Source organism: Aquarana catesbeiana, linkage group LG05 (genome assembly GCF_042186555.1).
Source record: "Aquarana catesbeiana isolate 2022-GZ linkage group LG05, ASM4218655v1, whole genome shotgun sequence".
NCBI classification, from domain to species: domain Eukaryota; kingdom Metazoa; phylum Chordata; class Amphibia; order Anura; family Ranidae; genus Aquarana; species Aquarana catesbeiana.
The window spans coordinates 575,218,986-575,237,627 of NC_133328.1; the positions used below are offsets into that span (position 1 = coordinate 575,218,986).

The window sequence follows — 18,642 nt, forward strand, 5'->3', positions numbered from 1 at the left end:
TATTATCTGCCGATAGATTTGGCAGGTTCTGTCCACCCAGTTCTGAGATTTACAAAGTACAGCAAGCCTGGTAACCCAACTTTTCTCTGCTGTGGTTAAGCAACACAGCTAGGTCACCTTCCCTGCTCTAGCCTGTGTATGAATGGTGAAAGAGCAGGAACAGACCAATGTCATCCCTTGGCTGTTTTGGAATATTTCTTGATAGATAAAAGGGGATATTGCGAGCCACAATGGTATATTGCCCCAAATGTGTAAATCACCTAGCTGCCCGTGCAGAACATGTTTCATATGCCGTGCAATACAATGTATACAAAAGATACGCTGCGCTAAGGTGAGAATGTCAATCTGGAGATCATTAATGCACATGAGGTATACTGAAAATACCGCATAAGCGGCTTATTCAGCCACAGCAAGGCACAAAGGATATATGTATTAAAAAAGTTTTTTTTTTTTTTTAAAGTGATTATAAGGTGCAATGTGTAAATAATATACTAGATGTATACCATTAGAATAAGAGTAGCGATGATTAAACTACTAACTGTATATATCATAAATGAAAAATTATATAATCTGAAATTTACAGTGTAAAAAAAATATTATAAATAATATCACAGTGATAAGTGCAAAAAAATACAACAAAGTGCCAAGTGCCACACAATGAGTGTGAATATCAAATCCAAGATGTGATACGTGGTTATTAAAGTCTAATTTATTAAAGAAATGCACATAAAGTCCATAAAAACAGTTCAATAATCACCACCGATAAAAGTGATCTCGCGGTGAATCCGCCGCAGGGACCACTTTTATCTGACAGCACGAAAACGGGGATACCGGGGTTATGGCAGCTAGCTGCTGCCATAACAACGATATCCCCGTTCAAAGTTTGGACGTACATCATCGTGCAGCGGTCTTGAAGTGGTTAAAGATAATCTGCTTTTAAACTGTGTGAAAAAATGATTTCTACACAGAAATATCTTTAAAAGTCTGAGAAGAGATAAATTCCCCATTTTTGTGCAACTAGGTGCCAACACAACTGAGCATGCTCAGACCTTCAAATAGCTCTAATTTTAACTCTCATGGCTTTTTCACGGAGCGCTATAGTAAATACCAAAATTAGCGCTGGACTGCGTTTTTGAGAGTGAAAATCAGCACTATATAGTCCAATGCAAGTTTCAGCCATTGATTCTAACGGTACAATTGTAAATTCCCCAAATAGATACTTCTAACATTGAGATGAAATGTATCTTTCTCTGAATTTTTTTTTCCTTTGCAACAATGTTGCTTCTACTTCAACTATTTTGTTTTTAAGAATGCTACTAACTAGAATGTGGAATGTTTTGGTAAAATATATTTTTCTCTGTCACTTTCACATGTTACACTCATCTCACAAAAATCTTTACCCAAACTGACACAGGTGTCTTTACAAACCACAAATAATACCATTGCTGATGCAAATTTGAAATGAGTCACTATTTTGTGTGTTTTTTTTATTATATCCAAATAATCATAATTTGAACCCAAAAAATGTGATATGTGTACCAACATCAGAAATCAAAATGTAATTCCCAAAAATTACAGGGTAACATCACTATTCTACACTCACCCACCAAGAACCACCAAATATCACAGAATAAATCAAGAAGAATAACTCTTGAGTAATGTAATTCCACCACCTATATGTTCAAAGAAATGCAGTATATGTGTATTTATGTGTAGGAGGTTTCCACATGTGGCAGCACTGTGGCTTAGAGGTTTGAACTTCTGCTTAGCATCGCTAAGGGTCTGGGTTTGAATTCCAAATATGCTGCTTCATGTATAGAAGTTATCTCATCTCCCTATGTTAAACATAACTCCTGACTCAGGTCCTAAAACTATGTCTAAATGTAGTATTTATGTGTAGGAGGGTTCCACCACCATTGTAAATCTTGCGAGATACACTATCTAGCCAAAAGTGTTGGGACACCTGCCTTTACACACACATGAACTTTAATGGCAGCACAGCCTTAGTCTGTAGGGTTAAAATTTGATTTGGCCCACCCTTTGCAGCTATAACAGCTTCTGGGAAGGCTGTCCACTAAGTTTAGTGTGTCTATGGGAATATTTGACCATTCTTCCAGAAGCGCATTTGTGAGGCCAGGCACTGATGTTGGATGAGAAGGCCTGGCTCGCAGTCTCTGCTCTAATTCAGCCAAAAGGTGTTCTATCGGGTTGATGTCAGGACTCTGTGCAGGCCAGTCAAGTTCCTACACCCCAAACTCCCTCATCCATGTCTTTATGGACCTTGCTTTGTGTACTGGTGCGCAGTCATTTTGGAACAGGAAGGGGTCATCCCCAAACTGTTCCCACAAAGTTGGGAGCATGAAATTGTCCAAAATGTGTTGGTATGCTGATGCCTTAAGTGTTCCCTTCACTGGAACTAAGAGGCCAAGCCCAATCACTGAAAAACAACCCCACATCATAATCCACCCTCCACCAAATGATTTGGACCAGTGCACAAAGCAAGGTCCATAAAGACATGGATGAGTGAGTTTGGGGTGGACGAACTTGACTGTCCTGACCTCAACACAACAGAACACCTTGGGGATGAATTAGAGCAGAGACTGTAAGCCAGGCCTTCTCATCCAACATCAGTGCCTGACCTCACAAATGCACTTCTGGAAGAATGATCAATCATTCCCAAAGACACACTCCTAAAACTTGTGGACAGCCTTCCCAGAAGAGTTGAAGCTATTATAGCTGCAAAGGGTGGGCCAAATGAATTTTGAACCCTACGGACTGGAATGCCATTACAGTTCATGTGTGTATAAAGGCAGGCGTCCCAATACTGAGCACAATATATTGTATATTGCTTGTAACACTGAGCATGGCTTTGGACTTAGGGCTGGTTCACACCACAGAGATGCAGACTACATGGGTGAGGCTGTCCACTGGCTAAGTGGGTAGCAATTCTGTCTAGTAGCACTGGGGTTGCTGATCAATTCCCCAACATGCTAATGTTTGTGTTAAAGTTTATATGTTCTCCATGTGTGGGTTTCTCAACATTTTGGCAGTTTATTTGTCTCCTGTCAAAATAGTCTCTAATGTAAGAAAGTTTTGGACTTTAGATTAGAAGCTCATTGCAGCCAGGGATTGATGTTAACGTTTGTTAGCATTAATCATACCCAGGGACTTGGACATTTACAATTGAAGGGTTTACACTGCACAGGTACATATGCTTAGAAAACTGTTGCTTTGTTTATGTGGATGCAAATGGACTTTGATCTTTGCCCTGTAGTTGGAGATTTGATGCACATAGCCAAGGGCTAACTAAGTTGCAAATAGTATTATGTGTTCCTGCTCATCAGGGGCAACCACTTTAGACATACATGAAGAGACAGATTGAAAGATACTGGTGGGCGTGTACTTCTATTGGGCGTGTGTCAGTGTGCCAACAATACAACCTACCTTATATAAAGGGCTGCAGTAGGGAGGGATTGTTTGGCCTGAGAAGGCCAGGTTTTTTGCTGTGATTTGTGGGGTGGAAGAAGGAATGATATTGTGCAGAATGATAAACGCCCAACTAGGGCTGTTTGTTTGCTGAAATTCTTGTGCATTCTTTCCATCAAAAGTGGGTTTATGTGGCCATGCTGTCAATGTTGTGTGTGTATTGTTCTTGTCTGACCGTGCAAACATGGTTTTGGAGCATGTGCTGACCTTCTACTCTTTGGTCTCATTGCTTAATCATGTACACAGAAATGCAGCTTCCAGCAGAACGTGGTCACCAATGTATGTGTGTGTGGATTGTGGGGTGGTGGTGGGTGTTTGAATATGTGCCTTTTTTAACATTATGTTGGAATGCTTTGTAAGAATAATGACTTAAGTATGTTTCTATAATCTTGCAGACAAAAATGTGATGTGGGTGAGTTGTAGTATGAAATGTTATACACTGAAAGTAAAGCTGTGTCCACTCTAAGGTTTGGTCAAATTTTAGATTGTAAGCTCCCATGAGCAGGGCCCTTAAAACCCAATTGCTAACTGTTTTGATAAATATAGCACCATATATACTGTGTAATTTTTTTTTTTTTTTTATGCTAGTAAATGAATGTACATAATTTAGTTTCTGCTGGCAAAATAAAAGTACATTATTGAGCTTGTCTGTTGTTCTTCTCTTTTATTTCGTCTTTTTAATTAGTTTTTTTTTTTTTTTTTGGGGGGGGGGGTTGGGGAAGTGCAATATCTTACTTATACCCATAAAAATTATAGGATCTAATTGTGCACCAAAAAACTTAATTTCCTCAACACACCTGCAGGTAAATGATAAAGGTGTTGAGGTGGAGTCTTTATATATACCAGCTGTGGGGAATTGCAGGTAATGAATTCAGCTGGTGGATAGGCAGTGTTGTATGTGTCAGTCCTGGTTCACATTGGTGTGATTTGACATGTCAAATCGCATGCCAAATCAGCGGCAATTGCATCGTCCTAATCGGTGTGGTGCCGCAATTTCCAAAAGTAGTTTCTGTACTACTTTTGGTGACTTCAGGGTGCGTTTTCCATTGACATCTATGCAGAAACCTGCACAGATGTCTCTGAAATTCCCCCCGAAGTCGGGAATGAAATCATGTGAGTTCAGCTGATTTCCTCCCGCTGTCAGTGTGAACCAGGTCTCAAACTGGGCCTTTGTCTTTTGTAATTCACCTGCTGCAATCCCAGGGACACCATTTCTTATCAAACTCCCTTAAAGTCTATGTAAACCCAAGGTCATCCTTTCTAAACTACTGCCATGGGGGTTATCTATATGGATATACATGCCTCCTGCATGTATCTTTACCTGTCAAATGCCAAGATTCTCAACGATAACCATTCATATCTGTGCTACTTCAAGTCACACCAACTTCAAAGTAACAAGGGGGCCCCCAGATCCTGCCCCCCCCCACGTGAATGGGTATGGGGTACATCGTACCCCTACCCATTCACCAAAAATAGCAGTGAAATGTAAAAAAAAACAATAGGTGGCTTTTGACAAGTCCTTTATTGTAAAATAGCCCTGAGCCGTCTTCTTCCCTGAGCTGTCGTCTCCTGCCACTGTCTCTCCCACCGCCATCTTCTCCCCGAGCCGTCTCTTCTGCCGTCGCCGTCTTCTCCATCCGCTGGGTTCTTCCATGTCACTGGTTACCCGCTAATAAAAAAAAAGTGGCTCTTCTTCTGTGGCTTCCTCCGCTGTGTTGTCACACGCTGTGTGGCATCTCTTACATAGCCATGGGGCGGGCTCTCCGGGTGACGTCATCAGATGGCCATGGAAGACTGCCACAGAAGAAAAGTGGCTTTTTTTTTATTAGCGGGTAATCAGGTCTGCAAAAACACAGCAGCGCGAGAAGACAGCGGCGGGAGGAGAGACGGCTTGGGGAGAAGAAACATCAAATACTATTAAATGTATTTTCTATGTATGATTGTGCTAAGCCCAATAGGCTAGTGGTCAGCACTTCTACCTTGAAAAACTCAGGCCGTGAAGGCCTCATGGCTTCAAATCCCACAGAGGGATACTAAAAGATTGCATTGGTGAAAAAAGGTGAATGCCAATTAGCCAAACCACCATATGCTGAAAATAGGCAAATGCCAATTAGCCACATGAACTTTCAGCTTAGGCTGATTCTATTATATTAACTCTTCAAATGCATGCAATGGTATGTAAGTATTCAATAATATTATGGGGTGTAATTCCAAACATCACACACTAGTTACCGGGCAGTTTACATTTATTTGTTTGTTTATTTTAATTCGCTTGTGCACTGAAAAACACAGCTGGTGGATGGAAGGTTGGCTGGGATTTGAACTCATACCTTGAGTGCTGTGGAGATATCTGAGCAGACCACCATACCATTGTGCTAAGTACACTGAGACCTGCATAATTGTGTAGTATGATTAAAGAATGAACATAAATAATTACCGCTTTACAGTCACCTAATAAAAAAATTAAAAAAACATGCAAAAAAAACAACATACAACAAATAGGTAACCTAAATGTTCAATACATGTAACTTTACAGAATAGCAGACATTACTCTGTAATAATCATTCATAACTGCATTTGTTAGCAAAAGAAGGAAAAAAACTAGGAATACTAATTGCAATATACATCAATAGTAGACATGTGCACACTGAAATATTTCTTTTCGGAATTTCGTTTTCGTCTGAAAAATAAATTTATTTAGTTACTCCCGAAATTCGTTTTTATTTATTTAGTTTTTCGTTAAAAATTGCATTCGTCCAAAAATCCAAATTGAGGTCGAATCTGTCATTGAAGGCTTATGGTGTCTGTCGAATGTTCAAAGAAGATTCGACGGAGCAGCTAAACTGTACAATGCCGTATAGTTTACCTACTCCGTCAAATCTTCTTAGAACTTTCAACAGACACCATAAGCCAAAGTACGTGTGTACTTAGTTCTAGCTATTTTACTGCTCCTCCTCTTTGGTTACAATCAGCCAATAACATTCATCATCATCATTATTTTTATTTATCTTTCCTCCCCTACGTCGAATCTTTCCTCCCGTACGTCGAATCTTTCCTCCCGTACGTCGAATCTTTCCTCCCCTACGTCGAATCTTTTCTCCCCTACGTCGAATCTTTTCTCCCCTACGTCGAATCTTTTCTCTCTACGTCGAATCTTTTCTCTCTATGTAGAATAATCTTGGACTAATAGAGTTAAGGTTAGGCACATTCGACCACAGGTTTGATGGACACAGATTGTTATTGTCATCATCATGTCGAATCTCCTATCTATATCGAACTGTTGTAGCAACGAAAACGAAAATAAAGCATTTGTTTATGTTGGATCTTTCGTTTTTCGGATTCTGCACTTTCATTATCGTTTGTTAAAACGATAACGAAAATACCTGAAATTCGGACGAAAATGCATTCGGACGAAAACGAATGCACATGTCTAATCAATAGATGCACACGAGGTAGAGCACATCTCACATAAAAATGTTTCTTTCACATACATGGATCATGGTTGCAGTGTAGTGCTATATAATAACTTAGTAGAAATTGGCATTTGCATATTAACGGAAAAGCTAATTAGTGCTGATTTCCGAATTTACTAACGTATGTTCTCCGCTGATAGCGCTCTTTTTCATTTGCATGTCCGCCTGTTGAAATCCTAATTGCCTAAAATGGTCGATATTACATGTAATAGCGGCAAGTACTTTCCGGCGCTATAGTAATAGTAACCCCCAAATAGTAACCCCCAATATGTCAAATTTTTTAAAAATATCTTTGTTTGTATAGAACATCAGCAGCGCCCTAAAAGTTTTTAAAGAAATGTTGGTCAAAAGGCTTTTCTATATGAGTCTCAACTGGTGTCAGTTTAGTAAATGGTATTAGCCGTGCATTGGTCTTCTCCCCAAAAACCCTTTATTTCAACATCATAAGTGGGCAAAAAGGCTGTTTATTAGTAGTTGTAAAAAGGATAGCAAGCTAAAAGCAGAAATTACTTTCACAGTAGGCATCTGTTGCAGTAACCAACAATTGGAGCTTCAGCCTTTTAAAGTGATTGTAAGGTTTTTTTTTTTTAAATTTAAATAACAAACATATCATACTTACCTCCACTGTGCAGCTCGTTTTGCACAGAGTGGCCTCGAACCTGCTCTTCTGGGGTCCCCCGGCGGCTCTCGCAGCTTAGGTTTACAACCCCTTTAAGGTTAAGGGTTAAAAAAGTAGCACCTGTATTTTATCATGATCTCTAAAATGCTTCCTCGCTCAAATTCTTACATGGCCAAGTCAACAACTGACTTCAACATCACCCTTGAAAGAATGATTGGGATTAAGTCTGGGAATCCACCAAATCATTTTTGACCAATGTGGCTGCCTTGGAAATTAAATATAACATCTTCTCCAGATGATATTTAGTCCCGGCTTAAATTTACAGGTTTGCTCCAGACTTGCTTACCTCCCAACTGTTTCTGAGGCTGCACAGACACAAGTTATGATATCCCTTCTGGACCAAAATATTCAACATATTAACTATTCTCTTTGACCATCCCATCTATGCTGACTCAGCCTTATCATAAATAAACGACCGCCCCCAATGTACAATTTAAACCTATACTTTGAGCAGCAGCTAAGCAAACGATAGCTATGGCCTAGAAGAAGTTAAAGTGACACTAAAGGTTCATGTTTTTTTTTTTTTTTAAATAACAAACAGGTCATACTTACCTCCAGTGTGCAGCTCGTTTTGCACAGAGTGGTCCCGATCCTCATCTTCTGGGGTCCCTCGGTGGCTCTTGCGGCTCTTCCCCACAGCAGATAACCTCCTTGGAGAAGCGCTCTCCCGGGGGTTACCTTGCAGGCGCGCTCCCGAGTCCAGCATTCGGCGTCCATAGACGCCGAATGCAGGACTCGGCCCCGCCCCTGGCGGCCGAGTCATTGGATTTGATTGACAGCAGTGGGAGCCAATGGCTGCGCTTCTATCAATCTAGCCAATCAACAGCCGAGAACTCCCTAGCAGAGAGATAGTGCATCCCCATGGGACAAGTTAGAGGGTTCAGGTAAGTAAAATGGGGGGCTGAGATGCATTAAGGTGAAGAAATACGAACCTTTACAACCCCTTGAAGCCTATATTTAACTGAAACTAAAAAAAGGATCAGGTTGGCCATGATTCATGTCAAAATCAAGGCGACACTAGCAGACAACTAGCAGACTTTGCATCCCCGGTTTGAAAAATATTTTTCATCAGGCTTCAACGTCATGCACTTAGAACCCTGATTACTAAAGTTGCCAATGTACTGAATTGAAAAAGCCTTTCTTCTGCCCACAACCCCCAGAACCCCCCGCCCTTCTTTTCTTGCCCTGCCTACCCAACCCACACCTTTTTTAACTTTAAGTTGGTTTCCACAACAAAATCTAAACCCTAAATTTTCAACATGGTATTGAAGAAATCCTGCTGTTTCTTATTTTGTTATATTTACTCATACCTACCAATTCTTGTCATTGCCTTAAATTGTGACTGTATCTGTACTTTGACACCTTTCTTTTTAAACTCAATAAAAAATTTTGGAAAAAATAGCACATGGCACTCCATTTTCATTGCATGGTGTTGCAAAACACAAATAGCTGTCTTGGTAACAAAAAAACTAGAGCACTAACTCTTGGGTATATATTTCTCAATTAGCCATTTTATCATATTTGGGCAGCATCACCAACAAGCCTAAAAGGTCAGGAAGAAGGTCCTTGAAGGTATCTTTCAAAAAAGAAATACAATTTGTAAAGAAGAACTATTATTCATTTAAAAAAAAAAATTATATTAAATATAAGGTCATGTAGCTGTCGGTCCCCATTCAGATCTGTTGTCCCCTTAAAACATCAAATTAAGAACATTCCTGTGGGGAAGGTACAGCCCAAACAGAGTCCTGCCTATTTTAAGCTGAGTGATCTGTCACTATTATGAATAAACAATCATTGCTGCTTGCTCATTCACAGTAGTAAGGCTGGGTTCACACTTTCTGTAGCCGCGGGTCACAGCAGGGTGTCCGGTATGTCCCTGTTCACTGTTTCAGCTGTGGAGCTGTGTGAACCGACTCCATTGAGAGTCGGTCACAGGCTCCTGTCATGCGAATCGGATGCGATGAAAACCGCATCCAATTCGCATAAGTGTGAACCCAACCTAAAAGATCATTCAGAGCTTTGGCTCTGTGTAAAGAATCTGCCCTGCATTTGTACAAGAAGCTGCAGATAAGTTACACAGAGCCGCAGCTCTAAATAATCTTTTAGTATCATGAATGCACAAGCAGTGCTGCTCGTTCATTCAAAACAGAACTGTGGCTCTCCCTATGTCTAACAGGACTGCTTGTACACATCCAAAAGCCTGACCGATGGATCACAGAGAGCTTCTACACTGTGGGATTGATTTAGTAAAACTAGAGAGTGCAAAATCTGGTATAGCTCTGCATAGAAACCATAAGATTCCAGGTTTTATTGTCAAAGCTTAATTGAACAAGCTGAAGTTAGAAGCTGATTGGCTACCATGCACATCTGCACCAGATTTTGCACTCTCCAGTTTTAGCAAATCATCCCCACTGTAAACTACCGTTTTTTATACATGAACGCAGTGGCGTCTCCATCTTTCATATTTAGGGGGGGTACATGGGGGGACAGGGACAAAAGTAGGGGGGCAACTATAAAATGCAACTATATATATCCTGGGGCCCTTTACTACTATCCCACAATGGCCCTTTCACATGTTCTGCAGTGAGCTCCCTTCCTACTGTATTGAGGCCCCCCCCAGGGTGGCAGAAAGCAAGAGATATATGTCATCAGCATACCAAGAAAATATAAGGGTTCAAAGCAGTGGGAGAACTATCAGGGTTGCAAAGGTTGTCTTGCCTCCGAGCCCTGGTGTTCTGCCACTGTGGGGTTCCCCAGCCTCCTCTTGCTGTCCTGCCCCTGCTATTGACAGTGCTGGTCTGACATCTCTTGGAATTTACAGGCTGGTTCTCCTGTCCTAAGGAAGGGAGAAATAAGTCTGTTTTTTTATTAACTGGGAGTCCTGGTGGAGTCCTTCCTGCAACTCGCTCTTCTCCCTGCCGATGAGGATGCAGGGGAAGGAGCAGATCGGGCGGCCATGGTTGTGTGAGCGCTCGCATTATGCAGTGTCAGCAAGCAGAGGGAGGGGGAAGGAATCACCCGCAGGAGCTGACTGGGGACGCCCTCCCTCTTTCCTTTTTGTAAAAAAAAAAAAAAAATGTTTTTTTTTTTAATTGGAGGGGCACATGGTGGGGCACAGCATAATGTTGGGGGAACGTAAATTCGTGGACCACATCGCTCTCAGAATAGGTAAGTATTGGAATCTTCCTTTCACAGGGTAGATAGAACAGAGCTTTAGAAGGAAGGTGGGAGTAGGCTGGACTTCCACTTTAAAGAAGAAGTAAAGTCTTCCTCTTTAATTATACCTACAGGTAAGCCTATAGTAAGGCTTACCTGTAGGTATTGTAACTTGCACCATAACTTGCAGGCAGCACTGCAGGGTATCGTTCTAAGGTATGTGTTTCATAAGTAAGTATTTCATTATGCGATGCATACTAGCTCATTATGCCTTTGTCTTGCAGGTTTTTTTTTAATTTTATGTAGGGAGCTGCTGATTTTGTTCATTTTATCTTATTATTATTATACAGGATTTATATAGCGCCAACAGTTTGCGCAGCGCTTTACAACATGAGGGCAGACAGTACACTTACAATACAAATCAATACAGGAGGGATCAGAGGGCCCTGCTTGTGCCAGCTTGTTCCTTTTCCGATCCTCCCATGCGATTCCATAAAAGTAGCACTTCACACTCTGAACTTTTTAAATGGCTTTATTTGGGACACATTTGTAGGGCAATAGAATGAAGCATATGAGATGCCCCGTTGAATCCCATATTTGAACTAGAAAAGGGAAATATAAAATTGTAACTGTAGCCTTGTAGATTAAATTCCCCTGTTAGCGATCCTTCGCTGATTTCTGAAGTACACTCTCACTATGGGCAGCTGAGCATCACTCTGAATAATGCCGTGAAAGTTGAAACTCAAAGTCATAGGCCTCACCACCTATTTCCGTGACTTGCAGTGTCCAACCTCCTCCACTAACCCTGAGAAGTGTTTCCTACTGTGGTCCTTGGATACACATCAAAGAATTTTCTGCATAGCTCCACTGGGTTTGCACTCCCTTTGCACTCTCCCAACAACAGTCCATGTTCTACTCACAGAAAGCTGTTCCCAGTATTCTTCTTCCGCTTAGTTGCTACTTCCTCCTGCGTTACATGATGACTCCTGCTCCAGGGAACCCAACCTTGGCCTCCCTAGAGTCGCCTTCGGCTATCCAGGTCCAGGATCTCTGAACTCCCGGGCTTTCCAGCCTCCTCCCCGGAGGCGCCGGGGTCTCTGAACCCCTGGGCCTCCAGTCCCGAACCTTTGGACCTCGAGCCCTTCCCTGGAAAAATCCCACTGGGCCCATGTGACCCCTTTTTATGAGAGACCGCCTTCCAGACCACAAAAATTAACTATTGGTCACTTCTCTCACATGGGGTTTCCTGCCACTCAGGTCTCAGCCCATCCTCTCTTGCCAGCAGAGTTCACTCCCAAGCAGAGGAGGTATCCCTGAGTCCAAGTGTAGGCGGCCACACCCCCTTCTACTATCTACTATCAAAAACACCACTAAGCATCTACCAAAATGGTAGGGGTGCTACATTTATTTTGGAGGTGTACAACCTCTTTAAGGTACAGTTTAATACTAATGTCCTCTTGATCTCTTTAACATGTACCTTGCATTAAAGTAGCTTATTTATTAGTTCTCCCACCCATGTGAAATTACTTTCTTAAAACTTAAAAAGAAATTGGCATCAAAAAGCAAAAGATACTTACTATAGACTTCTGCTTCTGGGCCCTTTGGCTAGGCACCATTGATGTCACTCAGCCCTGTGATGATCCCATATCTTGCCAGAATGCCCTCCTGTTAGGCAACTTTCACACTGAGGCGGTTTTCAGGCGCTTTAGCGCTAGAAATAGCCTCTGAAAAGCAAATGAAACCTGCCTCCAATTCATTGAAGTGTGTCTTTTCACACTGGGCGGTGCGCTTGTGGGACGTTACAAAAAGTCCTGCAAGCAGCATCTTTGGGGCAGTTTGGGAACACTGTAAATAGCGCTCCCAAAACGCCCTGCAAATTGTAATGAATGGGCAGTGCTTCCAAAGCACCTGAAAAGCATTTTGAAAGCGCTGCAAAATGGGACTTTTTACCATTTTTTTGGTAAAAAGCAAACAGGTACCGCCACACACTGTATACAACTCCGGTCAGAAGTGAATGAAAGACATGCTTCAGCTCAAGTCCCTGACCATTGGTTACACCACTTTGACATGTTTCACCCATGTTGGGCTTCTACAATTAAGCCCAATGTGGGTGAGACATGTCAGAGGGGCGTGACCAATAGGCGGGGACTTGATCTGAAGCATGTCTTTAATTCATTTCACACTGGAGTTGAATACAGTGTGTGGCCGTGAATGTGTGCCATATTAGATGACTTCACATTGCAGATATACAACTACTGAGCCACAAAACAGGAGTGCCTAGGTACTGTCACATCAGTACACTGCTGTTTTTCAGGAGAAGTTCAAAACAAATTTTAGCACACCCCTTAAGGAGCCACAAATATATTGGGATCCCCCACCCTGCACAGTCAGGCACACTGAACTTCCACAGGCACTCAGAGTCAGAAAACAGTCTGTGACTTTGTTTTGTTTGTTTTATTGAGGAATATGAACTTGGATAGGGATAGAAAATTATGGGATGCCCACTTGACTTCAAACAAACTTCTGCTGTATACAGTCCTACAGTATATACAGCTCCTCTTCTTTCTCCAGCACACTCTTGCTTGCAAAACCCAGCTGAGTCACCTTGTTGCAATTTGGTAGTAAAGGTCCATTACAGACAGGGACTTGCAGCCCCTAGACTTGAAGATAGAGTGACACAGCTCACACTTTCCCAGCACTTCCTTTATGTGGCCACTGATCCCAGTACCACCTCTTCAGGCACTGCCAACCCACCTGGCTGCAGCTGCCCCTTTCACTAGCCCTCCAGGCTAACTTCTCCCCACAGGCCTCCAGACTGACACTCTCTCCACAGTCCTCCAGATTGACACTCACCAGCCCAACCGGCTGACTTTCAGGAGATCTACCGGACGTGCTGACCTGCTCTTGTTGTCCTCTCACATGCTCCCGTGCCTCCAGGAAGGATTTTCTCCATTTATTGTAGGGGGAATATTCCAGCACCCAAGCCTCAAGCCTGAGGTCCCCCCAGACTAGGGGGCACCCTCAAGGGCCACCGACAGCCTCCTCAACACTTCATCTTCCACAGCCATCTTCATCTTCCACCCGACTGCGACTGCTGGCTCTCAGCCAAGCCACTTTACCTACACTAACAACTAATTTATGTACACCTAGCACACTAGTTAGAGGGTGCTACAAAATGATATACTTTTCATGTTACAATATCAGATCTTTACTTTTTAAATTTAGGTGCATGTTATAAAGGATAAATGTGCATTTTTTTATAGTTTACTCTAGCAGGTTTGTATGCAAAGTCAGCATATTGTGAGCATTGGGGGTCATTTACTAACTAGAACAAACTTAGCGTCATGCCTTCCAGCCATTTAGGCTCGATTCACACCTATGCATGTTGCTTTTGGGCGTTTTTGGAGGTTTTTTTTTCATGCTTGCCACGTTTTTGAGCAGCGTTTTTGCGGCGTTTTGCCGCGTTTTTGCCGCGATTTGCGTTTTGCGGTTTTTTTTTTTACAGTTTTTTTTTACAGTCTAAAAAAAAAATAAAAATAAATAAATAAATAAATAAAAAAAGGGGGCGTGGCCAGGCAGCGCATGTAGCAGGACGCACTTCTCCTCTGCTCCGCCGAGAATCCTGTAATTAATCCTGCGGATTACCCATCCGACCCGATAACATCCCCGATCGGAACCGCACACTATTGGTGACTAGTCCGGTCCATATCGCCGTTCGATCCGCGGCTGATTAACATGCCAAAACGGGGCAAAGAAGGCACCGGCCCGCCTGTGACTCAGGCCCAAGATGGCGCTCTGCCACAGAGATCACAGAAGGAGAAATACAAGGAGGCCGCTCAGAGACTCCTGTTTGGCAACAAAACTTCCAAAGAGCCATCTTCACCCGCATCCGACCTTAGTGAAGAGGAGGGAGGCCAGCTGGAGTTAGACAACACTGTCCCACTGGAGGATGGCACTGGATCCCCTGCAGATTGGGCCACAGTGAGTACAGCACCACACACATGTCAGGACACCCAGATACCAAGTATGCCAGTGGATAATACTGAACCCACTCTCAGAGACATACTCTCAGCAGTGACTATATGTAACAAATCCATAACACATCTGACGGATGAAGTTAAAGGAGTCAAAGCTGAGATATCCTATGGGAGACAGGACATGCAGAAACAGAGAGCGCACAGCTGCAATAGAGAGCAGGGTCAGTGTGATTGAAGATGATCTTGTACCCATGCAGAGGGACTTAAAATATAATTGTCACTTAGTAGACCAGCACGCGGCTCGTTTGGATGATTTAGAAAACCGCATGCGACGCAATAATGTACGCGCACTGGGATTCCCAGAAAGAATAGAGGGTAAAGACCCGGTCACCTTCATTGAGCAATGGCTTCTCAACACATTTGGAAAGGATGCTTTCTCTCCACTATTTGCGGTTGAGAGAGCGCACAGAGTGCCATCTCGCCCACTACCACCTGGCAATCATCCTCGCGCCTTTCTCTTTAAACTTCTCAACTACAAGGATAGAGATGCCATCCTTGCCAAGGCCAGAACCATGGGAGGTAAACTAGCTGTGGAAAACTCCAAGATATCCCTATTCCCGGATTTCTCGGCTGAACTCCAGAAACAGCGAGCAAAGTTCATGGATGTCAAGCGAAGATTGAGAGATCTGAATCTACCCTATGCAATGTTGTATCCTGCTCGCCTACGGGTAGTCGCACTTGGGGAAACCCGCTTTTTTGACCGGCCGGATATGGCGGCTCAGTGGCTGGATAGAGAAGACAGAGCCCTTAAAGCTGCTAGACCGCAAAGAGATGTTCCCCCCTAAGTGATGTGCCTTGTGTTGGTGTTGGACTGACGGGATCCAGCCTCCTCTCCCCCCCCCTTCCCCCTTCTTTATCTCTCTCCCCCCTTTTTTGGGGAGAGCGCCTGAGCCGGATGCGGGCCTCAAGGCCCGAGTTTGCAGATAAATGTGGACAGTCCCTGCACCCATATCCGTTGCTTAGGCGGATGAGGAGTCCTGTTTATTTCAACCTTCCCTTCTTGCTTTTTTCCCCCCTCCCCCCATTCTTCTCCATTTTTTATCCTCCTTACCCCCCCCCTTTTTTGATTACAAGCAAGGAAGGACTACGTGCCTGCCGCATCTGTAAAACCCCTGCAAGAACTGACCTGCTGGTTAACCGGGAGTTTTCAAGGCTTTTACCCCCCCCCCCACACCTGTTGTGTGGAGGAAAAGTTTGTAATGCAACTGTTACAGTTGGGTGAACTACCACCCTTTAGAGTTATGCCATACAGAGCAATATATCTTAAGCTAAAAATTTATTTTTTTCTGTGCTTATACCCTAACATATTGGAATATTTTCCTTTGCTTTGTAATCTGATTCCATGTCTGCAGATGCCTAACTGTCACCAGAAGCGGGAAATTAAGATTGATATGGTTTTTCTCTTATGTCATTGGTATCATATTGCTATACAACTTGTGGGTGCTACTAAGGGATATATTAGACTGACTAATGTCTCTAGCTAAGTTGACAGTCGTGACGTGGAATGTCAGGGGGCTGGGTAATCCAATCAAACGGATGGCGGTCCTCAGGCATCTCAGGTCGTTGGGTGCGGGGGTGGTCTGCCTGCAGGAGACTCACTTCTCGGCGGATCCTACCCCCAACCTCAACCCACGATTATATGTGGCCCAGTTTCATGCAACCCACTCCACCTATTCTAGAGGAACAAGTATCTTGATCAGGAGGGATGTTCAATTCAACTGTATACAAAAACGCATAGACACAGATGGCAGATATATATTTCTTCTATGCACAATCTCAAACCTAAAATGTATTCTTGCTAGTATTTACATTCCCCCACCATATACCTCTGAAATTGTTAAACACCTGGCAAGTTTCATGGCCCAATACCCAGAAGTACCCTTGTTGGCAATGGGAGACTATAATAATTTTTTAAACACTATTAAGGATAAACTACCTATACCTATTGCTAATACATGTCAGATACAAGGTAAAACTCCTTTTGCTAAAATGCTTGAAGAAATAGGATTGATAGATGTGTGGAGGTGCAAACATCCTGAGGACAAAAAATACTCCTGCTACTCGGCCTCCCATGCCGGACTGTCTAGAATAGATTTGGGTTTGGGAAATTATAAGATGCTACAATTGGTTTTGGAATCAGGCTATGCAGATAGGAATATCTCTGATCATTCTCCCTTCTGGGTGACCATTTCACTGCCAAATAAGATCAGGCACCCAGTCTGGAAGCTTAATCCCTTCTGGCTTTCGCTGTTTGCTGAACCTGACCCTATACATACAACACTCAAGCTGTTTCTACAGGATAATATTGACACTGCTAAACTGGGGGTGGTCTGGGATGCAGCGAAGGCCTTTTTAAGAGGGCAGCTTATTAAAACAATCTCACAGATTAAGACTGACACCAAGGCCTGGGAGTTGCTGGTACGGAATATGGTCACCGAGACTGAAAACACTTACACTAATGACCCCACGGAAGATACCAAAAGAGCATGGCTAAGCGCGCAGACAATGTCTGGCCAATTAGCACTGCAGTTAGCGGAAAATAAACGCTTTTTTCTGCAACAATCACACTTTGAGGAGGGGGAGACAACTGGACATATGCTTGCAGTTATGGCAAGGTCTCAGCAATCATCCTCTCTTATTCCCGCCATTAGTAATGAGCAGGGGTCTCTGAAAACCTCTACCTCTGATATCCTGAAAGTCTTTAGTGATTTTTATGCCAATCTCTACTCCTCCAAGGTGACACCCACTGACAGCGCAATAGAAGATTTTCTAGGAAGTTGTGAGCTCCCGAATCTCCCGACAGAAGATAGGACCATGCTTAATGCCCCTTTAACAGCAGAAGAATTGGATCTTGCCTTATCCCAAACCAAAAATAACAAATCACCAGGCATGGATGGCCCCCCGTCAGAGGTATATAAACGCTATGCTGACTCTATGCTCCCCACATTATAAAAAGTTTATAATGAGGCACTAGAAGAAGGTTCCCTACCAAACTCGATGAACGAGGCAATCATTGTTGTCCTCCTAAAACCGGGTAAAGATGCGAACTCCCCTGGCTCTTATAGGCCCATATCATTGCTCACATCCGATATTAAGTTGCTGGCTCGGATGTTAGCAAACAGGTTAGCCAAGGTAATCCATAAAATAGTACACAGAGACCAATCGGGGTTCATACCCACGAGATCCACGGCCCAAAATATAAGACGGCTATTTTTGAATTTACAACTCCCAGTGGACAACCCAGGCAATAGGGCAATTTTTTCACTAGATGCAGCTAAGGCCTTCGACAGTGTCGAGTGGCCTTATCTGTGGAAGATATTACGGAGCATGGGACTAGGGGACACCTTTATCCGCTGGATACAGCTTCTGTATGCCACACCCACTGCCAGGATCCGAATTAATGGGGAGCTTTCAGAACCCTTCCCTCTATTTAGGGGCACTAGGCAGGGGTGCCCACTGTCGCCCCTGCTGTTTGCCCTGGCCTTAGAGCCCTTGGGAGCCAAAATTAGAGGGGATTCAAGAATAGTGGGTTTTCAGAGAGGAAGGAATAAAGATGTGGTATCCATGTATGCAGACGATACTCTGCTGTACTTAGGAGATACAAAAGATACATTACAAACGGTCATGTCCCTCATAAAGAATTTTGGGGAACTATCAGGCTTCTCCATCAATTGGGACAAGTCGGTGCTGATGCCACTTGACCCCCTGAATACTCCACTGCCCCTGGGTGCAGAAATGATACAACAGGTGAGCTCATTTCGCTACCTAGGGATTCAGGTGACATCGAACCCGGCCACCTATATTGATCAGA

At 43.1% G+C, this 18,642-nt stretch overlaps 1 long non-coding RNA gene across 1 annotated transcript in view; it reads left to right on the top strand.

Moving 5' to 3' along the window:
- LOC141146149 (uncharacterized) overlaps positions 1-18,642 on the top strand; it is an 88,437-nt gene that overhangs the window by 19,588 nt on the left and 50,207 nt on the right. The gene's annotated exons all lie outside the window — the stretch shown is intronic.